The sequence below is a fragment of the Oncorhynchus mykiss genome, chromosome 3 (genome assembly GCF_057628025.1).
Source record: "Oncorhynchus mykiss isolate SJ-2025 chromosome 3, ASM5762802v1, whole genome shotgun sequence".
NCBI classification, from domain to species: Eukaryota; Metazoa; Chordata; class Actinopteri; order Salmoniformes; family Salmonidae; genus Oncorhynchus; species Oncorhynchus mykiss.
The window spans coordinates 35,914,565-35,936,698 of record NC_143024.1 but is presented as its reverse complement, the minus strand read 5'-3'; the positions used below and the strand labels follow the sequence as shown (position 1 = coordinate 35,936,698).

Genomic DNA, 22,134 nt, shown 5'->3' with positions numbered 1-22,134 from the left:
CTGCAAGCTAAGACACACATGATCATGGACACATGGACACATGGACACATGGACACATGGACACATGGACACATGGACACATGGACACACACACACACACACACACACACACACACACACACACACACACACACACACACACACACACACACACACACACACACACACACACACACACACACACACACACACACACACACACACACACACACACACACACACACACACACACACACACACACACACACACACACACACACACACACACACACACACACACAGACAGCACTGTAATGCAGCACCCACTCCACAGCACTGTGGTGAATTGAACTTTAAGGCCTCTAAGGTGCAGGTGCCTTCATACTGTATGTGTCTATCTGATTTTTTTATCATGTGTTTGTTACATGTCTTCTCTTGTCCTTGTCATTTATTGATGATGCTGAGTGCTAAAACAATTTCCAAGTGGGGATCAATCAAGTACTACTCTACTCGTCACAAAAAGAACACGCACAAATGACTTAATTATGAATCCTTTACCATGAACTAAATGCAGCTTGATACAACATTGTGAAGATGAACTATCTTGACAAACCTTATGAATGGAGTGATTGTAACTGTAGATGGGAAATGTGCATGCAGAGTAACTCAGAGGTTGTACCATTGTAGTCTGACAGGCATTACAGTAACTCCTTTCGGACCACAAGCAGAAATAAGGCAGGTTGTGAGATATGAGATGATTAGACAGTATTAGACAGTATTCTACAGACTCAAAAGGGAACAATATATCACTTACTGTATGGTCTCTGAATTATAAACAATGTATATGAGAAGAGGTTATAGTAACAATATAACACTTGACACTTTAAAGTCTTGAAAAAGTACATTTTATTGACAAAAAAATAATCTCTGTACAATTTTGCATTGAATATCGTCACTAAAGCAGCATACAGTGTAGACAGTCTATGTCATGTGTAATAATCTATTGCATGTAGGCTCCATCTTCCATTGCCTAGCCCTAGTGCTTATAGAAAACATCAAAATGACATAGAAACATCAACATGCATGGCATATCATGGACAGAAGAACCTTACCCTGAAATATTGCTCTGATGTATTTATTTTCCCCTTGTTTATTATAATAATAACACAATCATAAATAGCAGAGGTGTCATGCCCACAGGGGCACGTGCCCACTCAGATTTGTCCTGTTTAAAGATAAATAAACTCAGCAAAGAAAGAAACGTCCCTTTTTCAGGACCCTGTCTTTCAAAGATAATTAGTAAAAATCCAAATAACTTCACAGATCTTCATTGTAAAGGGTTAAAAACTGTTTCCTATACTTGTTCAATGAACCATAAACAATTAATGAACATGCACCTGTGGAACGGTCGTTAAGACACTAACAGCTTAGGCAATTAGGCAATTAAGGTCACAGTTATGAAAACTTAGAACACTAAAGAGGCCTTTCTACTGATAGTGAAAAACACTATAATAAAGATGCCCAGGGTCCCTGAATGTGCCTTAGGCATGCTGCAAGGAGGCATGAGGACTGCAGATGTGGCCAGGGCAATAAATTGCCTAAGATGCCTAAGACAGCGCTACAGGGAGACAGGACGGACAGCTGATCGTCCTCGCAGTGGAAGACCACGTGTACCAACACCTGCACAGGATCAGTACATCCAAACATCACACCTTGCGGGACAGGTACAGGATAGCAACAACAACTGCCCGAGTTACACCAGGAACGCACAATTCCTCCATCAGTGCTCAGACTGTCTGCAATAGGCTGAGAGAGGCTGGACTGAGGGTTTGTAGGCCTGTTGTAAGGCAGGTCCTCACCAGACACAAACCCACCGTCGCTGGACCAGACAGAACTGGCAAAAAGTGCTCTTCACTGACGAGTCACGGTTTTGTATCACCAGGGGTGAATGGTCGGATTCACGTTTATCGTCAAAGGAATGAGCGTTACACCAAGGCCTGTACTCTGGAGCGGGATCGATTTGGAGGTGGAGGGTCAGTCATGGTCTGGGGCGGTGTATCACAGCATCATCGGACTGAGCTTGTTGTCATTGCAGGCAATTTCAACACTGTGTGTTACAGGGAAGACATCCTCCTTCCTCATGTGGTACCCTTCCTGCAGGTTCATCCTGACATGACCCTCCAGCATGACAATGCCACCAGCCATACTGCTCGTTCTGTGCGTGATTTCATGCAAGACAGGAATGTCAGTGTTCTGCCATGGCCAGCTAAGAGCCCAGATCTCAATCCCATTGTACACGTCTGGGACCTGTTGGATCGGAGGGTGAGGGCGAGGGCCATTCCCCCCCAGAAATGTCAGAGAACTTGCAGGTGCCATTGTGGAAGAGTGGGGTAACATCTCACAGCAAGAACTGGCAAATCTGGTGCAGTCCATGAGGAGGAGATGCACTGCAGTACTTAATGTAGCTGGTGGCCACACTAGATACTGACTGTTACTTTTGATTTTGACCCCCCCTTTGTTCAGGGACACATTATTGCATTTCTGTTAGTCACATGTCTGTGGAACTTGTTCAGTTTATGTTCATTTTCAATGATCTTCACAAAATACCCTGTAATGTCAGTGGAAGAAAAAGTATATACATTTTGTATTAATGGAAAATAAAACACTAATATATCTTGATTGGATAAGTATTAAACTTCCTGAGTCAATACATGTTACAATCACCTTTAGCAGCGATTACACCTGTGTGTTTTTCTGGGTAAACCTCTAAGAGCTTTGCACACCTGGATTGTACAATATTTGCCCATTATTCTTTAAAAAATGTGTCAAGCTCTATCAAGTTGGTTATTGGTCTTGCTAGACAGCCATTTTCAACTCTTGCCATAGATTTTAAAGCCGACTTAAGTCCAAACTGTAACTAAGCCACTCAGGAACATTTAATGATGTATTGGTAAGCAACTCCAGTGCAAAAATGGTCTTGTGTTTTCGATTATTGTCCTGTAGAAATGTGAATTTGTCTCCCAGTGTCTGTTGGAAAGCAGACTGAATCAGGTTTTCCTCTAGAATTTTGCCTGTGCTTAGCTCTATTGCGTTTCTTTTTATCCTAAAAAACTCCCTAGTTCATGCCAACCCATAACATGATGCAGCTAATACCATTCTTGAAAATATGAAGAGTGGTACTCAGTGATGGGTTGGATTTGCCCAAACATAACGCTTTTAATTCAGGACAAAAAGTTTATGTATTTGCCAATTTATTTGCAGAATTACTTCAGTACAAACAGGATGCATGTTTTGGAATATTTCTTATTCTGTACAGGCTTCCTTCTTTTCACTCTGTCATTTATGTTGTTACTATTGCGGAGTAACGATGTTGTTGATCCATCCTATCACAACCATTAAAATCTGTTACATTGGCCTCATGGTGAAATCCAAGAGGGGTGTCTTTCCTTTCCGGCAACTGATTTAGTAAGGGCACCTGTATCTTTGTAGTGACTGGGTGTATTGATACAGTGTACAATTAATAACTGCACCATGCTCAAAGGGATATTCAATGTCTGATTTTTATACCCTTCTACCAATAGGTGCCCTTCTTTGCAAAACATAAGAAAAGCTTCCTGGTCTTTGTAGTTGAATCTGTGCCTGAAAATCACTGTTCAACTGAGGGACCTTACAGATAACTGTATGTGTGGGGTGCAGAGATGGGGTGGTCATGTTAAACAGTATTATTGTATACAGAGTGAGTCCATGCAACTTATTATGTGACTTGTTAAGCACATGTTTACTTCTGAACTTATTTAGGCTTGCCATAACAAAAAGATTGCATACTTATTTACTCAAGACAGCTTTGAATTTTTTATGAATTTGTTAACATTTCTAAAAACACAATTCCACTTTGACGTTATGGGGTATTCTGTGTAGATCAGTGACACATCTGAATTTAATAAAATTAGTAATACTACTTGCCACCTAGCAATTTTATGAAGTTGGCTTTAGCTATCCCAGATAGGTTGAGGCAATCAATCAAGTTAGAATAGCTAGCTTGTCTAATTATCATCTTCACTGGCATGCCTGCAGGCAAGATTGGTAGACTTTAGAAATACAAGCAATATCTAAATGTACTGAATAAGACTCACATTCCTTTCAATATTTTACCCATATTTTAGCAGAGATGCAGAGAAGCATATTTAGTTTATTTAAAAAATAACCACTAGTCAGGAGGATTCAGACAGCTCAAAAGGTACAGTTGAAGTCGGAAGTTTACATACACTTAGGTTGGAGTCATTAAAACTCGTTTTTCAACCCCTCCACAAATGTCTTGTTAACAAACTATAGTTTTGGCAGTCGGTTAGGACATCTACTTTGTGCATGACACAAGTCATTTTTCCAACAATTGTTAACAGACAGATTATCTCACTTATAATTCACTGTATCACAATTCCAGTGGGTCAGAAGTTTACATACACTAAATTGACTGTGCCTTTAAACAGCTTGGAAAATTCCAGAAAATGATGGCATGGCTGTAGAAGCTTCTGATAGGCTGATTGACATAATTTGAGTCAATTTGAGGTGTACCTGTGGATGCATTTCAGTGCGTGCCAGCAGCTGACATCTCCAGTCCTGCGCTGAAGCCTGTCTCCATACTCTGACAACACTAGGTAAATGTACCTAGTGTCTCATTTTTATTCGATTGGATATAATTTATCATTGTTTACGAATACATAATTTAATTTAAATAGCATATCTGTGCTGTAGTGTTGAGATTCGTTCTGGGCAGGTGTTTAGGAGTTTGTTATTTACGGTTTAAAAAATGAAGACCACGTTTTACGCCCTATTTCGACCCTGAAGGTTTGGATTGATCTGCTGTTGCTTTGGGCAGTTGACGACTGGTTTGGGGGTCTTATTGTTTTAGGACAAGTATCAGCTCAAGTCTGGACTCGCAGGAAAATACTGGCATTTGTTTTACTGCCACTTCTACTTTGGAAATACTGTGAAATAAGACTACAAGGTTTTGGTGTTTCTTTTTAAAACACTGGACATTTCTAAAGCATACCCATTCCATGTCTTGATGCCTACTGTCAGATCCTGAAATATAGTTGCTTATTCAGGGCAGGCTGTATCGAAATTAGTTCAGTCAAGTCTTAAACTGCCAGGCTATGTTTTGTTCATTTTCTGATATTAAAGACTTAAAGTTTATTTTAAAAACATTAGCATGTTATCTAGTTTCAGAACCATGTAGTCAACTGAAGGCTAGTGCTGAATAAAATATTATAAAAAAGTGGTAGGTGTATATTGTAGACTATATGGTAAATATGTTAAATTGAAGTTTAAGATGATACACCATTGATATTATGACACCTTCAAATTATTTAAAGAAATTGTTTATTTATGTATATACATGTAGTTTTGAACAAGAATGAAGTCCTTACCTTGTGCACCTACAGTGTGTCGTGTCAGTTAGTGAGCTTACCTGTTGGGCTTTCAAAGTGCTGACCCCAAAATTGGCATTTGTCATCCACCACCCCTTAAATTGACGATTTGTTCAGTAATATATGAAGAAACACCTTCTTAAAAATGACATTTTAAACTTCAGGAGCTTGATTACCTTCTCAGTGTCCCACTGGATACATTTGGAGATGGACACTTGGAGACGGTGCTCTCTTTTTGCTTGATTCGATCATATTCCCACCAGCATATTTTCCTCTGCATTCAAATGGTCAGTTTCAATAAAAAGGGGTCTCTGTGTGTCCAAAATATCCCCTATCAATGATTTTGAGCCTCTCTAAGAGGCTCCAAGGCTTGGTGAATCTACAAAACCCCAGTGGAAACTCTCTGAGAGCTAATTTGTGCAGCAAGTGACAATTTCTTCTCAGTATTGGCTGTATGACTGGTGGATGGACCATATGATGTGAAAGCCATTGGGGGGGGGGGGGGGGGGACAGAGTGAGTTAGGGGAGGGTTATTTACTATAGGGCCAGTGTCATACCATTTGAAAGGGACATGTTGGCACTGGGACTATGTACCCAAATAGGCCCTTACTGAGCATCTGGGGCCTTCTATATTTTACAATAATGGTTGAGTCCAATATGAGCACTCCTACACATAAATCTTACATGGAAGTGCCTCTTTTGGAGGGATTTCTGGGAAGAAGAACGAGGCTATCGAGGTTGGGACTTTGGGGAGAGAGAAGTATAGAGAGAGGCACTTTGTAAAGGTAAGAAAAGCTATGTTCCACTATGGTTAGGGTGCCGTTGGATGGAAATGGGGTATATAGAGACTCTAATCTCAAAATGTATCCAGAAAAATTTAGATTTTCAGGTGCTTCTCTATAATGTTATAGAGAAGGGCGGGACAGGCCATTATGCTGTGCATATTTAAGGAAATATGGAAGCACGGCTAGGGGGAGCCATAGCTGGGAAGGGAATGGAGCTTGCTGGCTCTGTGCTACTGCAGAGGAGATGTGGGTTGGATTTAGTATGCACAAAGTCAGTAAAACTCCGGAAGAAACTGTATTGTTGTCTATTGTGTTAATTAGTCAGCTATTGCCAGCTCTACATTGGTCTCAGGGCTGTTGTCCAAAGGGAAGTGCCCAAACTGTTTCACAGGCTGTGCTCTGTAAAGAAAGATGGGAAGCTGTGAAGATTGAACAGTAAGAGACACAACATTATTCAAATAAAGAGCAAACATGCAAATGGTAAAATTTGTAAAGATTTTAGTGTGAGATAACATGTAGAATGTATTTAGCTTGCTCTGCTATGTGCATATCTAGAGACTGTAAAGATGGCCGCTCCACTTAGAGAGAGTGGTGAGAGTAACTGCCCACTTCCTGATTGAAGCACCATCGCAGCTGCTTTATTTGTACTCATGAGGCAAAATATGTTGTTTGAATACAAATTACCATCTTTAACTTAGAATTAAGTTAATTATTTGGGAAATAATGGTTGTATTTGAGGTTTCAGGACATGGGCCTAGACCAACTGCTTCAAACAGGGAGTGCTGCAGTGTACTGAGTCTCTGAAGGCTCAGCTATACCGTAGCACAGTGGTGATCGGTTAACCTGAAAGGGAGGCGTTAGTTTAACGGGCCGTGGGGTCTGGTCAGCTGTTTCCCCGAAATAACATATTGGGTTGACAGCCCATATACATCAACTTTTCCATGCATACACTTTTCTACTGTGTACAAACACAGTTTACTATGGGATGGGTATTATTGAAACCACCAATTATAAAGCGTTCAATTGGAAGTAACAGTTAAACACAGGCTTCATTTGTACAAAGGGTTCAATTACACTGCTGCTTGCTTGCATTTCTGTGATGATGATGATAGACAGAGTAATAATGTGAAAATGTCTGCCCCCAGGTTAAATAACACAATTAACTTTCATTACCTACATTTCAAAGCCAGTTCTCTCTCGGATGCAGTGTTCTGTAAAGGGAAAGACACAAAAATGTAAATAATTATCCAAATTAGAAATTTTATCCATAGGTATATTTCTGATCTCAGAAATAGAAAAGTTGTCTCACTGGTGTGGTAAGGGTTAATTGAGCACCGGAAGGCAGAAAATGTCAAGAAAGGGATCATATTCTCATGAATACTGGGCTTTTAATCAGATTACTTTAAGCTACTATCTCCCCATTTGCTTCTTTTATATTGCCTTCTTTCCCCCATATTAATTTCAATAACATCCTATCCAAACCCACTAACTAATATTTGCCGGAATGCAAAGGGTTAAAATGTGCTTTGGAGTGACACTGTTACTCAGTCCATCATTGGTGCTGAAATCTGACTGAGTTTTCCCTCCCATAAAAATATGTACATTTACTGCCCCCTCTGGTAGATTCAGGCACAAAAGAGTGAGTGGGACCAATCCTATCCTGTCATTTGCACTCAGTGAGGTGAGAGACTAAAAGAGATTATGAGCAGGCTCTCGCTTTGACACCGCTCTCAACATCTCCACTGCTCTGTCTGATATCTGTCAAATTCAACGGTGACTGTGGTACATTAAGGCTGTGCTTTTTTTCAAAAACACCTTGGTCTACAATTATGTGTTTTTGCAACATATTTAAACATGAGGATAAGTACCACTGTGTAGACTGAGAAAGCACTTCTCAGACAATACACCTCAACTCATACAAGTTAAATTAGCCTCTGAATTCCTCCACTAGAACACAGTGAAATGATTTAACTTCATGTACAGTAGTCTTTAATGTAGTACTATAGTTATGCCAACCGTGCTGCCCTACAACAGGTTTCTCTTCCACCAATATTGAGCTCAGTCTGTCGTCTCTACTTCTCTGTATGACTCAGTGTCCCGCCCAGTGGCTGTTAGAGCACATTGCTTCTAACTACCACTTGAAGGGCATGATTTCCTCAATTAGCCTGTTAGCGTTGCTATCAGTCTCTTCCATAGAGGCACATTCATAATCGGCCTGGTGCTGAAGTGCTGAACAGAGCGCTGCTATGTTTAAAGAGAAAATTGTTAACTCATTCACTGCCAAATGCCACTGCTACTCCAGATTTTAGACTTCTGTTTTGGCTTGTAGCTACTGTATGTTCTACTGCAGTAGTGGCCATGTGAGCCAACAAAAAGTGGATTGAAGAGTAGTCCCCCATATTATTTTGGCTACATCACTTCTGTGCACTCCTTAGAAACAGCTGATAATGTAAGTCAGTTGCACAATAGCTGTGTGACTGTTAGCAGCTGTAAAACAAAAAACGCAACCACGAACACCCTCATCTCAGTAGCTCTTTGTGTGCATCATGTGGAATCATATAAATACTTCCAAGATCATGTCCATGTAAAGACAAACACAGCTAAAAAACCAACAACATATTTTGTACTACAAACATGTGGAAGGATGACCCAGCATTTTGCCAGCTAAGCCACCTCCGTTTCGGTCGCAGTGATCTAGGTACACCTTTGGCAACAACTGCCGATCTTTGAAAACGTCCATCAATCTCACTCAACTCATGCAGGTTAAATTAGCACCGTGAAATTATTTCACTTAATGTACAGTAGTGTCTTTGATGTAACAGTTTAAGCAACTGTGTTGCATAGTACAGGTTGCTCTTCCACCGAGATTAAGCTCAGTCTGTTGTCGTCTCTGCTTCTCTGTATGACTCAGTCCTGTCCAGTGTCTTTTAGCTTCTAACCACCACTTGAGGGGCACGACTTCCACATTTCACCTGCTAGCGCTGATATCACGGCTACACTGGAGCGATCAGTCTTTTCCATAGAGGCATATTCAAAGCAGCGTGGTGCTGACGTGTTGAACCTTAGGGCTGCTATGCTAACAGAGATAGCTGTTAACTCCTTCACTGACAAATACATACAGATATGAAAGGCTGTAGAGAGATGCTGTCTAATCGCATCTAGAAATTGAAAGAACACTATTAGCTGTGCACAGATGCAGTTCATATTTTCCCCCAATCTTGATGGATGTTCTCTTTTCTTTAGGCGTCACATCGATCAGAGCCTGAAGTCACAGTCCAGGAGCTTGTCAAACCCTTCAACGTAAGCAATTACAATTCCTCCACTCATTTGTCAACTGCTGCAAATACTTCTTTACACATTTTACTCAGTTCATTTTACTTAGATATTTTAATCACATGGATAATACAAAGGCTCTGTCTGTCACTTCTTAATATAGCCTACATGAGTTGAGTTTATTTTTATTTTTACAGGGACAGTGCACATTAATCAACGTTTCAAGTCGTATGAACTCCATATGGTTTAACTGGTTGAACTCCAATTTGATTAAAGCTTTCACTATTTGACCTACATTTCTGTCATAATAATAAGGGTGTTTTATGGAAACATATACTGCAATGTGTATAACATAATTTAGTCTGTTGCTACAACTTTACGTGTCAGTTGCTCGATAGCTGTGTTACGGTTGTTGGCAGCGGTTAACACCCTCATCTCAGTATCTCTTTGTACCGTATGTACAGTTGCATCATCTGACACTCCAGTTTAAGTCAACCGTGCTGCCCTGCAACAGGTTTCTCTTCCACCAAAATTGAGCTCAGATTTTCTGTCATCTCTGCTTCTCTGTATGATTCAGTGTCCCGCACAGTGGCTGTTAGCATCCATTGCTTCTAACTACCACTCAAAATGTATGACATTTGTTATATAAATATTCATACACATAGCTCATATAAACAAAGACATTCCGTCGTAAGAACACATACACCCAGCCATAAGACTGACCCCCTCTTCCTTATATAAACACACATCTCATCTCCCTCTAACTGGCCGGTCCCAAGAGCAAAGAACTTTTGCTGTGCACCAATGGGGCCCGCTCTGGCTAGAGCAAGGCCCGCCTCCAACCCTCCGACCAGTCAAGAAGACCGAAACGACAAGACTCCACCTACTTTATTCTATGTATAAAAATGTATGTAACCATTGTATAGGTCTCTTTTTCACCTGGCTCCTTGCCGAGTTATGTGAACTAGGTCCGTGCACGTAAAACTGCGGGACAAGATATCTCTGACTCATTAAAACTGTCTTTTGTTACAACTGAAATCCACTCTGTCCAGCGTCCGTGATTTGGTCTCAACTCTCCAGTATTTGAACACTAACAAAATTGGTAGCAGAGGATGGTTGTTCTTGAATTCGATCTATTATAAGTTAGTGTGAGAGGACGAGACTGATCACGGCTAAAAAATCAGACGGAAGAGTGACTTCCCCAGCCATTCATATTGCCTCAGGAAATCTGATCGGAGTGCTCTATATAAAGGTGAGCAGAGCCCGTTATATCGAAATCTGCACATTGTATTATAGCCTAAACCAAATTTTGATCAGAAAGTACTGGGCGTGAGTATGAATCGGTGCCCAAATTTTTTACATAAGAACCTAAGACATTGATTAAAGATATCTTGTTTTGTAAAAATATATATATATATATATATTCTTATTAATGGGCCTATACTCAGTTATTTTAATAGGAATGTGTGAATTGTGATTGACCAATGTGTTAAATTCCTCCAGGGACCCTATTTGTTCTGAAATCTGCATAGAAAACTGTCCTAATTATATATGTATTGGGTTGTGTATAGAGGTGACGTTAAATAGTGGCTGTGTTCACGTAAAGGACACAATTATGGATGTTGGAAATTCAATGAGAATTTCATACGAATGAATGAATTATAGATGAACCGAATCTGCAAGTAAAAATGTCCTATTTGGATATGTTCTGTACTATCGAATAAGGTCTTGTGGAGGTGTGGTTATAGATGAACCGAATCTGCAAGTAAAAATGTCCTATTTTTGATACGTTCTATACTATCGAATAAGGTCTTGTGGAGGTGTGGTTATAGTTGAATTATGGATGAACCGGATCTGCAAGTAAAATCTCCTGTTGATACATATAACATCGAATAGGTCTTGTGGAGGTGTGGTTGGATTGAATGAATCTGCATGAAAAATGCCCTATTAAAAAAGCTGTGTATCATTTATTCTATGTCGAGTAGATACAGGATATGTAAGTTTGGCGTTCCACAAGACAGAGATCGGGAATGAGGTGGCTATTGCACATCAAACAATAAACATAATATGAACCAGAGTTCACATTCCATGATTTGGAGATGGGGGAAATTAAATTGAAAGAAACGTTTGTCGCGGAGTAGGTTGGGATACGTAACTGGGCTATTAGGCACACGTGCTGATAGACAAAGCCACCTTAGTATCGAATGGCCGGGCAACTTTGATTGACAGCAGCCGGGCTGGAATACTGATTTTCGTTTTTTTCATTCCTGTTGATATTGCCTAAAGTTTAAAATTATTCTGACAATTGCTATAGAATCACTGGAATTTACTGATATAAGTTCATAAAGGAACTTACTGAATTGTTTCTAGAAAGTATTTAAATAAGCCGCCGAGCTTAGTACAGACTTTGTTTGACAGACGCTAAAAGCTACACACTGATTTTTGGGTTTTTCTATTCTATCCATATTTCCTAAAGATATAGAATTATTCTGACAATTGCTATAGAATCGCTCGAATTTACTGATATAAGTTCATAAAGGAATTTACTGAATTGTTTACAGAAAATATTTAAATAATTCACTGAACAACTCTTAGTTGTCTAGAAATTCTATCTATATTTCCTAAAGAGCTAGAATTACTCTGAAAATTGTTATAGAACCGCATATATTCACTGATATATTGTTCCAAAAGGAAATCGCCGAATCATTTTTAGAAAATACCTAAACGAATCGCTGAACAAATTCAAATAAAATACGGGAGAAACAGACACGTGGCGGGCGTCACATACTGATAACCCCCTTGGTATGCGAGGGTGGGGGTAGAAGAGATAAGCCATTGCCAGTACAGCAGTATATCTAAGCATACAACGATAGAAATAAACACCACATAGTAAGGATTGAATATACCTAAATAACGCATTATACACATTATCAGACGACTTAGATAAAATGTCTGCAGCCATCACGCCCAAACAAATGATTGCAGTAGAAACTCAAGACCAAGGGGAGCAGACAGATAACACTCAGATCGTGGCACAGACTGTCTCTCAGATGATCCAACAGCGGCAGCCCCACCACCCCATTACCCTCCCCCACAGCGGTATATCCTGCAACGGCAACGGGCTCAACGAGGCCCCTACACTGGACCATACAGAGGGGGAAACTACCAGTGGTATAACTGCAGAATTCCCGGTCACTATGCCAGATATTGCACGAAACCACTCTCCCCGCAGCAACAGCAATGGAGAGAAAGAGGAAGAGGACGTGGAGGGGCACCAGGAAGAGGAAGAGGACCCTCTCCTAGACACATGCAGCAGGAGCAGCAAGATTACAACCAACCCTCCCACTTCAACACCTGATCACCCAGTAAGAATGATGAGGATGCCACTCCTGCCGATGACCACACTGTCTGAAGCCCAAGAAGTGTACTGGCTAAAATGCCTACCCACAGGGCCTGCCACCCCTCACATCCAGTTTAAGTTCAACCAACTGAAAGCTCAAATCTACACTCTGCACCCATATAAGACTCCCCAAGCTGAGATCCATTGCACACTCAATGCAACAGAAACTGATGACTGCCTCTACACTGCAGACTGGGACGAAGACATGATGCACCTGACCCCACCTATCAGGTGTTGTACCATTGGGTGTGGCCCAGAGGGGGTGGCAGCACCGGTCATCCTACGATCAAGGAACCTCCATGCACCCCTGGCCTGGACGGCTGAAGCATCAACAGCCATAGCACTCCTGAAAACAGATCTATCAGCGGCAGCAGCTCTGACTGCACCTGACTACAAGAACAAGTTCCATTTGGATGTTTCTGAAAGGGAAGGATTCACCTCATCCGTCCTATTCCAGAAACAAGAGGGGGAGAGAAGGGTCTTGATGTACTACTCTTCAAACTTGACCACATTGAGGTAGGACAGTCAACATGCTCCAGATACGTTGCTGCAGTAGCAAAAGCTATTGAAAAAACAGCTCACCTCGTGATGTCACCCTTCAATCAGCCATCATCCCTCAACCAGCATCGGCCAAATTAGCTGAAATCATCGGATTGACGCAGGTCCTCATCAGAGGAAAAGGAAAGACTGAATATCTATACAGACTCAGCCCATGCCCATGAAGCAGGCCACACTGATGGACCCATAACTTTTATGAGAAACACATGGCCCCACACACGAAGGCAAACTAAAGACCCTCCAAAAAGGCCTCGCACATCTGGTGGCACCCTCACATAAAAAATATGACTGACTTATTTTATGGCAATGGTTGTGACAGACACAACCCAAAGAAACCATATCAAACACCAATGGGCTCATACGTAATACCTAATGCATGTTTTCAGGATATTAGTATAGACTACACCGACATGGGCCCCGAAAATGTATCTAAAGGCAAACTCTATCTCCTAGTCATAGTAGATAGGTTCTCCAAATGGGTAGAGGCAATAATAACAAAAGGGGAGGATGCTAGGTCAGTCTTTAAGTGGCTACAAACCAAACTAATACCCAGGTATGGCATCCCAAGACAAATCAAATTTGACAAATGGCTTACATTTAACAAACACCTGAGACAGGTGGAAGAAAGATTTGGCATAACCCACAGATTTGGATCTGTGTACAGGCCCCAATCCCAAAATCTGGTGGAACGTCAAACCAAAAGCAAAAGCTAAGATAGCTAAAGTATGTGCCTCATGGGATAATGACTGGTAGAGTCATGCATGGTCCACCAAGGGAGGGAGGTCATATGCCCGCCCTTGATGTACAACAAATTGTAATGTCTAATTATGTGAAAAAACTGACGGTTCTCGCTGCAGCACTCTCTACCCAGGTTCACAAGGTCCAGGAGGGGGAGCTGCCGGGGGACACGCCACTACTGAAGGTAAAGGTTGGTGACGGGGTGAGGGTTACAGTCCACAAGAGAAAGTGGCTGGAACCCAGGTGGACTGGACCGTACGAAGTGAAGGAGGTTACTTCACACTCAGTCCAGGTCAAAGGTAAATCAGGCACACCTTGGCACCGCCTTACACATTGCACCCCAGCCCCAATTCCTTCTAGAACACTGACTGAAGTCAGAGCTGATTTGAGCGGCCTAAATTCGATTCCAAATGAAGACACTCCTTCCTCAGGTGATGCGGCATCAAACTCCGCCTCCCCTGAGAAGGGAACCTCGCCCAGTTAGAGGGAAATTTCTCCCTCTCTGGGTGAGGCTGGGGATATCTGGTCCCTTATTTGTGATATTCCTACTGATATTTGGAGTAACCCTAGGACTTTCACATGGTTAATTGAACAACTATTTCACCCTGCCACATCACATACACCAACCCCTACACATGTCCCTAACTCCTTTCCTGATATCACTCCCTCCAATCACTCCCGTCCCAAACGTAGCACTACACCTACAGACCCACCATGCAAACCAGACAAGGTTAGGAGCACCACCTTATGTATACCCACGATTGCAACCGCCACCTTTCTGCTATAGTTTTCACGTCTAATAGATGTGAAGAGGGGGATTTGTTATATAAATATTCATACACATAGCTCATATAAACAAAGACATTCTGTCGTAAGAACACATACACCCAGCCATAAGACTGACCCCCTCTTCCTTATATAAACACACATCTCATCTCCCTCTAACTGGCCGGTCCCAAGAGCAAAGAACTTTTGCTGTGCACCAATGGGGCCCGCTCTGGCTAGAGCAAGGCCCGCCTCCAACCCTCCGACCAGTCAAGAAGACCGAAACGACAAGACTCCACCTACTTTATTCTATGTATAAAAATGTATGTAACCATTGTATAGGTCTCTTTTTCACCTGGCTCCTTGCCGAGTTATGTGAACTAGGTCCGTGCACGTAAAACTGCGGGACAAGATATCTCTGACTCATTAAAACTGTCTTTTGTTACAACTGAAATCCACTCTGTCCAGCGTCCGTGATTTGGTCTCAACTCTCCAGTATTTGAACACTAACACTTCCTCACTGGAGCTATCAGTCCCCTCCAAGACATCGGTCTTGTGCTGAAAGGAGGGCTGCTATGCTAATGTAATGGAGGTAAGAAAGTGCCATAAACTTACTCCACGCAGCTAGCTTAAATGTCGCCAATGGTGCTATCCGATCATTTTCTATAGCGCAACTGGTTGGTAAATTATCAAGGAGGGCGGTCACGTGTGTTTGCGATTAGAGCACCACTGGTTTTAGCCCAGTAAGGGGACGCAGGGACAGTGGATAAAGCAAAGCTCTTAGCAGCACACTGATTTAGGTTTCACTGACAGAGACGGCTGTTAACACCTTCAACTGGAAATGGAATGGACACTATAAGCTGTGATTAGTAGTAATATGTGCATGTTATTTATTTACATCAATCACAGTCCCAGACCAGGAGCTGTGACTCAGTGTAAGCCATTTACATACCTCTTACAATTCCTCCACTCACTTGTCAACAGATACAAATACTTTTTTCAAAATTTTACTCAGAATTTTACTTTGTATCATTGCTGTGAGTAAAATATCTAAGGCTCTGACACTTCTAAATGTAGCCTACATATCACCTCCACTTTGATTAAATATTTCACTATTTGACCTACATTTCAGTTTTATGTACACTTAACTGCGAACTTACTGTGCTGTGTACAGTTTTATTTTGGCTGTTGCTACACCTCTGTGCACCCCTTACCCGACAATGGGTATCAGTTACATGACAGCTGTGGTACTGGTGTTAGTATAATGGACGTCACGCTTCCTGCTTAGCGAGTACCACTTCCTCCTAATTCGGCTTACACAGAGGCTCAAACCCAGGATCTCTTGTTTGCTAGCACGTGACCGCACTCCCAAAGCGTCTTACCAGTCACGCCACACAAAAAGCTAGCTATTTGGTGGCGCAAGTGGGGACACTTCAGGTTGAGGAGTAAGATTTACATATCCCCATGTCTTGAAACAGCAACCATGGACATCCTCATCTCAGTAGCTTTGTGTGTGCAGTTGCGTCATCTGGCATCATAACTTTCAAGATAATTTCCATCTAAACCTTCTGAAGACACAGCCCCAAAAAGCACAAAATATTTCAAAAATCTTTTTGCACTTTGTCATTGTCACTCCTCATTCCTCTAGTTCCATTCACATTACTGAAAGCTTTCCATGGAAGTTGGCATCACCCGACACTGCAGCCGTTGGAAAGTGAACCAATAAAAAGTGGATTGACGAGTAGCCTTTACCCCGTAACCCAATCAGCATTGTGTATGCATGAGCCACTCCCACAACCTGCCCTTACATGGCACGGAGGACTGGCCAAGGTCTACTGATGGATGTAAAGGCTGCTAGTTCAGAGAATACAGAACCAAAGTACCAAGACTACTAGTACTATTACTTCTACTACTACTACAGAACCACAATACCAAGACTAGTAGTACTATTACTTCTACTACTACAGAACCACAACTACCAAGAGTACTACAACAGAACCAGAAGGATGGAAACAGCTACCGACTTGACTCTGGTAAGAGCCGATTATTAATCCTAATTTTAGATTAAATCAATGGACATTGAATGTATCTAGCACAGTCACATATATTTTTGTCCACAATTTAAGATGGAATAGTGCTAGTTGTAGATCTCACTGATATCAAAAGACGTAATCCCCTCCAATGATTGCATACAAATTGGTACATTCATCAATACTCTGAGAAGAGTATTTATTTACTAACATTTCCATCTAATGTGGGGCATATATGGTATTTTAAACTCCAGTTTCAGAACTGGACAGCAACCATCTGCCATTGGCTGCAGCAGAATACTTGTTCTGTATGTTAAAAATAAGGGGTATAATGTTGTGTCCCAATGTTGTAGAGAGTCAGTCGGTGTTCAAAGAGCAGACTAATCTGTTCTTCAGCTGTATGACAATATTCTATTATTATTCAGCTAAATTCCAGATGCATTTGCCGAATGTGCGTACACAATAAAAAGTTATCAAGGATTCACAAGGCTTCTTTGTGAATATTCTGAATACAAGTTAAAGTAAATCACCCCACATAATTCACATTCAATAAAGTTGGCACTACTTGCAGACATGAGCCAAACACCTCACCCAAGACCTGGACGTCCAACAATTTGTCCAAATCCACACCAAGCTGGAAAGCATCTCCAAGACAAACCAGCAGATTCTGAAGCAGATTCACCAGAACGAGGTCAATGAGAAGTACAGAAAGTATGAAGAGTATATCAAGCACCAGTATACCGCCCTCAACACCATGGTGGAACAGATCGAAAATGAGTTCAGAGTTCCAGAGGGTCTATGAGAGAGACAAGCTTACCCTAGCTCTAGACAGATACTATAGCAGTGTCATAGAAAAGAATAACACTTCTGAACAGAGGTTTGCTGAAGGTGTACCTAGAGCACTACAAGAAAAACTGAGACGTCATGGAGAAAAAGTGTTCCCAATTGGCTAATGTCTTTCGCATGGGCCTGATGACACTAATGGCATATACGGTGGTCAGAGGGGAGGGATAAATGGGCCCCCAGGGTGAAGAAGATTCAGGCCAAGATGGATGAGGCGCTGGCCCAGTATGAGGGGAACTGATCCTCATCCACTCCCAGGGTCGGGTGGCATATGAGGGCTTTAAAGGGATACTTTGGGATTTTGGCAACGAGGCCCTTTATCTACTTCACCAGAGGCAGACCATTTTTATGTCTGTGTCCAGTATGAAGGAAGTTAGATGTAGTTACGCAAGTCAATGCTAACTAGCATTAGCGCAATGACTGGAAGTTATGGGGTTGTAACGTTTCTCGTCTTCCTCTGACGAGGAGTATGACAGATCGGACCAATGCACAGCGTGGTAAGTGTCCATAATATACACTGCTCAAAAAAATAAAGGGAACACTTAAACAACACAATGTAACAAGTCAATCACACTTCTGTGAAATCAAACTGTCCACTTAGGAAGCAACACTGATTGACAATACATTTTACATGCTGTTGGGCAAATGTGAAACAGGTGGAAATTATAGGCATTTAGCAAGACACCCCCAATAAAGGAGTGGTTCTGCAGGTGGGGACCACAGACCACTTCTCAGTTCCTATGCTTCCTGGCTGATGTTTTGGTCACTTTTGAATGCTGGCGGTGCTTTCACTCTAGTGGTAGCATGAGACGGAGGCTACAACCCACACAAGTGGCTCAGGTAATGCAGCTCATCCAGGATGGAACATCAATGCGAGATGTGGCAAGAAGGTTTGCCAGCGTAGTGTCCAGAGCATGGAGGCGCTACCAGGAGACAGGCCAGTACATCAGGAGACGTGGAGGAGGCCGTAGGAGGGCAACAACCCAGCAGCAGGACCGCTACCTCCATCCTTTGTGCAAGGAGGAGCACTGCCAGAGCCCTGCAACATTACCTCCAGCAGGCCACAAATATGCATGTGTCTGTTAAAACGGTCAGAAACAGACTCCATGAGGGTGGTATGAGGGTCCGACGTCCACAGGTGGGGGTTGTGCTTACAGCCCAACACCGTGTAGGACGTTTGGCATTTGCCAGAGAACACCAAGATTGGCAAATTTGCCACTGGCGCCCTGTGCTCTTCACAGATGAAAGCAGGTTCACACTGAGCACATGTTACAGACGTGACAGTCTTGAGACGCCATGGAGAACGTTCTGCTGCCTGCAACATCCTCCAGCATGACCGGTTTGGCGGTGGGTCAGTCATGATGTGGGGTGGCATTTCTTTGGGGGGCCGTACAGCCCTCCATGTGCTCGCCAGAGGTAGCTTGACTGCTATTAGGTACCGAGATGAGATCCTCAGACCCCTTGTGAGACCATATGCTGGTGTGGTTGGCCCTGGGTTCCTCCTACTGCAAGACAATGCTAGACCTCATGTGGCTGGAGTGTGTCAGCAGTTCCTGCAAGAGGAAGGCATTGATGCTATGGACTGGCCCTCCCGTTCCCCAGACCTGAATCAAATTGAGCACATCTGGGACATCATGTCTCGCTCCATCCACCAACGCCACATTGCACCACAGACTGTCCAGGAGTTGGCGGATGCTTTAGTCCAGGTCTGGGAGGAGATCCCTCAGGAGACCATCCGCCACCTCATCAGGAGCATGCCCAGGCTTTGTAGGGAGGTCATACAGGCACGTGGAGGCCACACACACTACTGAGACTCATTTTGACTTGTTTTACATCAAACATTACATCAAAGTTGGATCAGCCTGTAGTGTGGTTTTCCACTTTGATTTTGAGTGTGACTCCAAATCCAGACCTCCATGGGTTGATAAATTTGATTTCCATTGATCATTTTTGTGTGATTTTGTTGTCAGCACATTCAACTATGTAAAGAGAACAGTATTTAATAAGAATATTTTATTCATTCAGATCTAGGATGTGTTATTTTAGTGTTCCCTTTATTTTTTTGAACAGTGTATTTTAATGAAATATCACTGGACACAGAAAACAAAAGGAACAAGAGAAATAACTGAAAACCAACACAGTCCCGTGTGGAACAAACACTGACACGGAAAAATAATCACCCACAAAACACAGATAGGAAAAGTCTACCTAAGTATGATTCTCAATTAGAGACAACGAACGACAACTGCCTCTTATTGAGAACCATACTAGGCCAAACACGTAGAAAATATAACCTAGAAAAAAAGAACATAGACAACCCACCCCAACTCACACCCTGACCAACCTAACACAAAGACATTAAAAAAATGAACTAAGGTCAGAACGTGACAGGGGTATCTGCTAGTCATCTACCTTTGGATGTAGATAAAGGGCCTCATTGTCAAAATCCTGAAGTATGCCTGTAAGGTTGAAATTTGTTTGGAGACTAAACTAGTCCTCTTCCCTCATTTAAAAAAAAGTCATTTCCTTTTGTGTGGTGGGCAATCTTCTTTGTCAATGAATGGAATGGATTAAATCTATATTGTATAATGTTTTGCTATGAGCAGTGTTGCACTGCAGTGTTGCACTTCAGCCCTCGGGTTTTCTATTTACCACTGCCGACTCTGATTACTCTGACTTTCAACAGTTCAGTATCTCTAATGAAAAGTTGAGAGTCCCCACACAACGGCAAAATGGGATCCTTTATAGCAAAGATACACAGGATAAAACAGCATCGGCGTAATTCATTGTTCAGCTTTGTCTCCTCTCTCAACCTCAGAACCATAAACCAATCCTCCATATCAACAGGCATATATCAAATTGTCATTTAGATACAACCAATTCTAAATACAACCAATCCTGGACAAGCTCACGCAGACACACTGACTGGCACACAGACATTGTGGAGCAAAAGATATGTTTACACATGATGATACTTTGACCTCTCCCCTCTCTGTGGCCATGCAACTTAGTCTTGACATAGAACAGATACTGCAACCCTCGCCACAGTATTATACAAAAATACTATTCTGATGAGAAGTAACTTACACACATTTGATGAATATAAAACATCTTACATATGTTACCAACAAATTCTGAATCTTCCACGACAGTTGGCCAGTGTTCATTTCCAACTATTTACAGAGTTACAGAAACTCTGTGAAAGTGAAAAAGAACTTTCGAAAGTGTTAACATTAACTCTGTGCAGTGTGGAACGATATAGATACTTTGTTAGTGTTAAATGTAACACTAGAGTTTAAAACATGAACTTTTTCTATTTTAAAGAACTTGTCAATAGATTGCTCTACTCTCTTTCTCTTAGGCTCCTGTTTCTCAATCAGAATCTACCATCCTCCCCAACCCTTTCAAGCACTACCTGGTTTTGACTTCTGTATTGTGACCCCCTGCTTGCCATGTCGGAGATGGAGATCGTGGAGGACAGGAGGGGGAGCTGCCGGGGGACACGCCACTACTGAAGGTAAAGGTTGGTGACGGGGTGAGGGTTACAGTCCACAAGAGAAAGTGGCTGGAACCCAGGTGGACTGGACCGTACGAAGTGAAGGAGGTTACTTCACACTCAGTCCAGGTCAAAGGTAAATCAGGCACACCTTGGCACCGCCTTACACATTGCACCCCAGCCCCAATTCCTTCTAGAACACTGACTGAAGTCAGAGCTGATTTGAGCGGCCTAAATTCGATTCCAAATGAAGACACTCCTTCCTCAGGTGATGCGGCATCAAACTCCGCCTCCCCTGAGAAGGGAACCTCGCCCAGTTAGAGGGAAATTTCTCCCTCTCTGGGTGAGGCTGGGGATATCTGGTCCCTTATTTGTGATATTCCTACTGATATTTGGAGTAACCCTAGGACTTTCACATGGTTAATTGAACAACTATTTCACCCTGCCACATCACATACACCAACCCCTACACATGTCCCTAACTCCTTTCCTGATATCACTCCCTCCAATCACTCCCGTCCCAAACGTAGCACTACACCTACAGACCCACCATGCAAACCAGACAAGGTTAGGAGCACCACCTTATGTATACCCACGATTGCAACCGCCACCTTTCTGCTATAGTTTTCACGTCTAATAGATGTGAAGAGGGGGATTTGTTATATAAATATTCATACACATAGCTCATATAAACAAAGACATTCTGTCGTAAGAACACATACACCCAGCCATAAGACTGACCCCCTCTTCCTTATATAAACACACATCTCATCTCCCTCTAACTGGCCGGTCCCAAGAGCAAAGAACTTTTGCTGTGCACCAATGGGGCCCGCTCTGGCTA

The 22,134-nt window shown here is 42.2% G+C and overlaps 1 pseudogene; it reads left to right on the top strand.

Moving 5' to 3' along the window:
• The first annotated feature begins 12,411 nt into the window (after positions 1 to 12,411).
• LOC149984524 (protein rapunzel-like) lies at positions 12,412 to 18,038 on the top strand (annotated as a pseudogene).
• Positions 18,039 to 22,134: the final 4,096 nt, after the last annotated feature.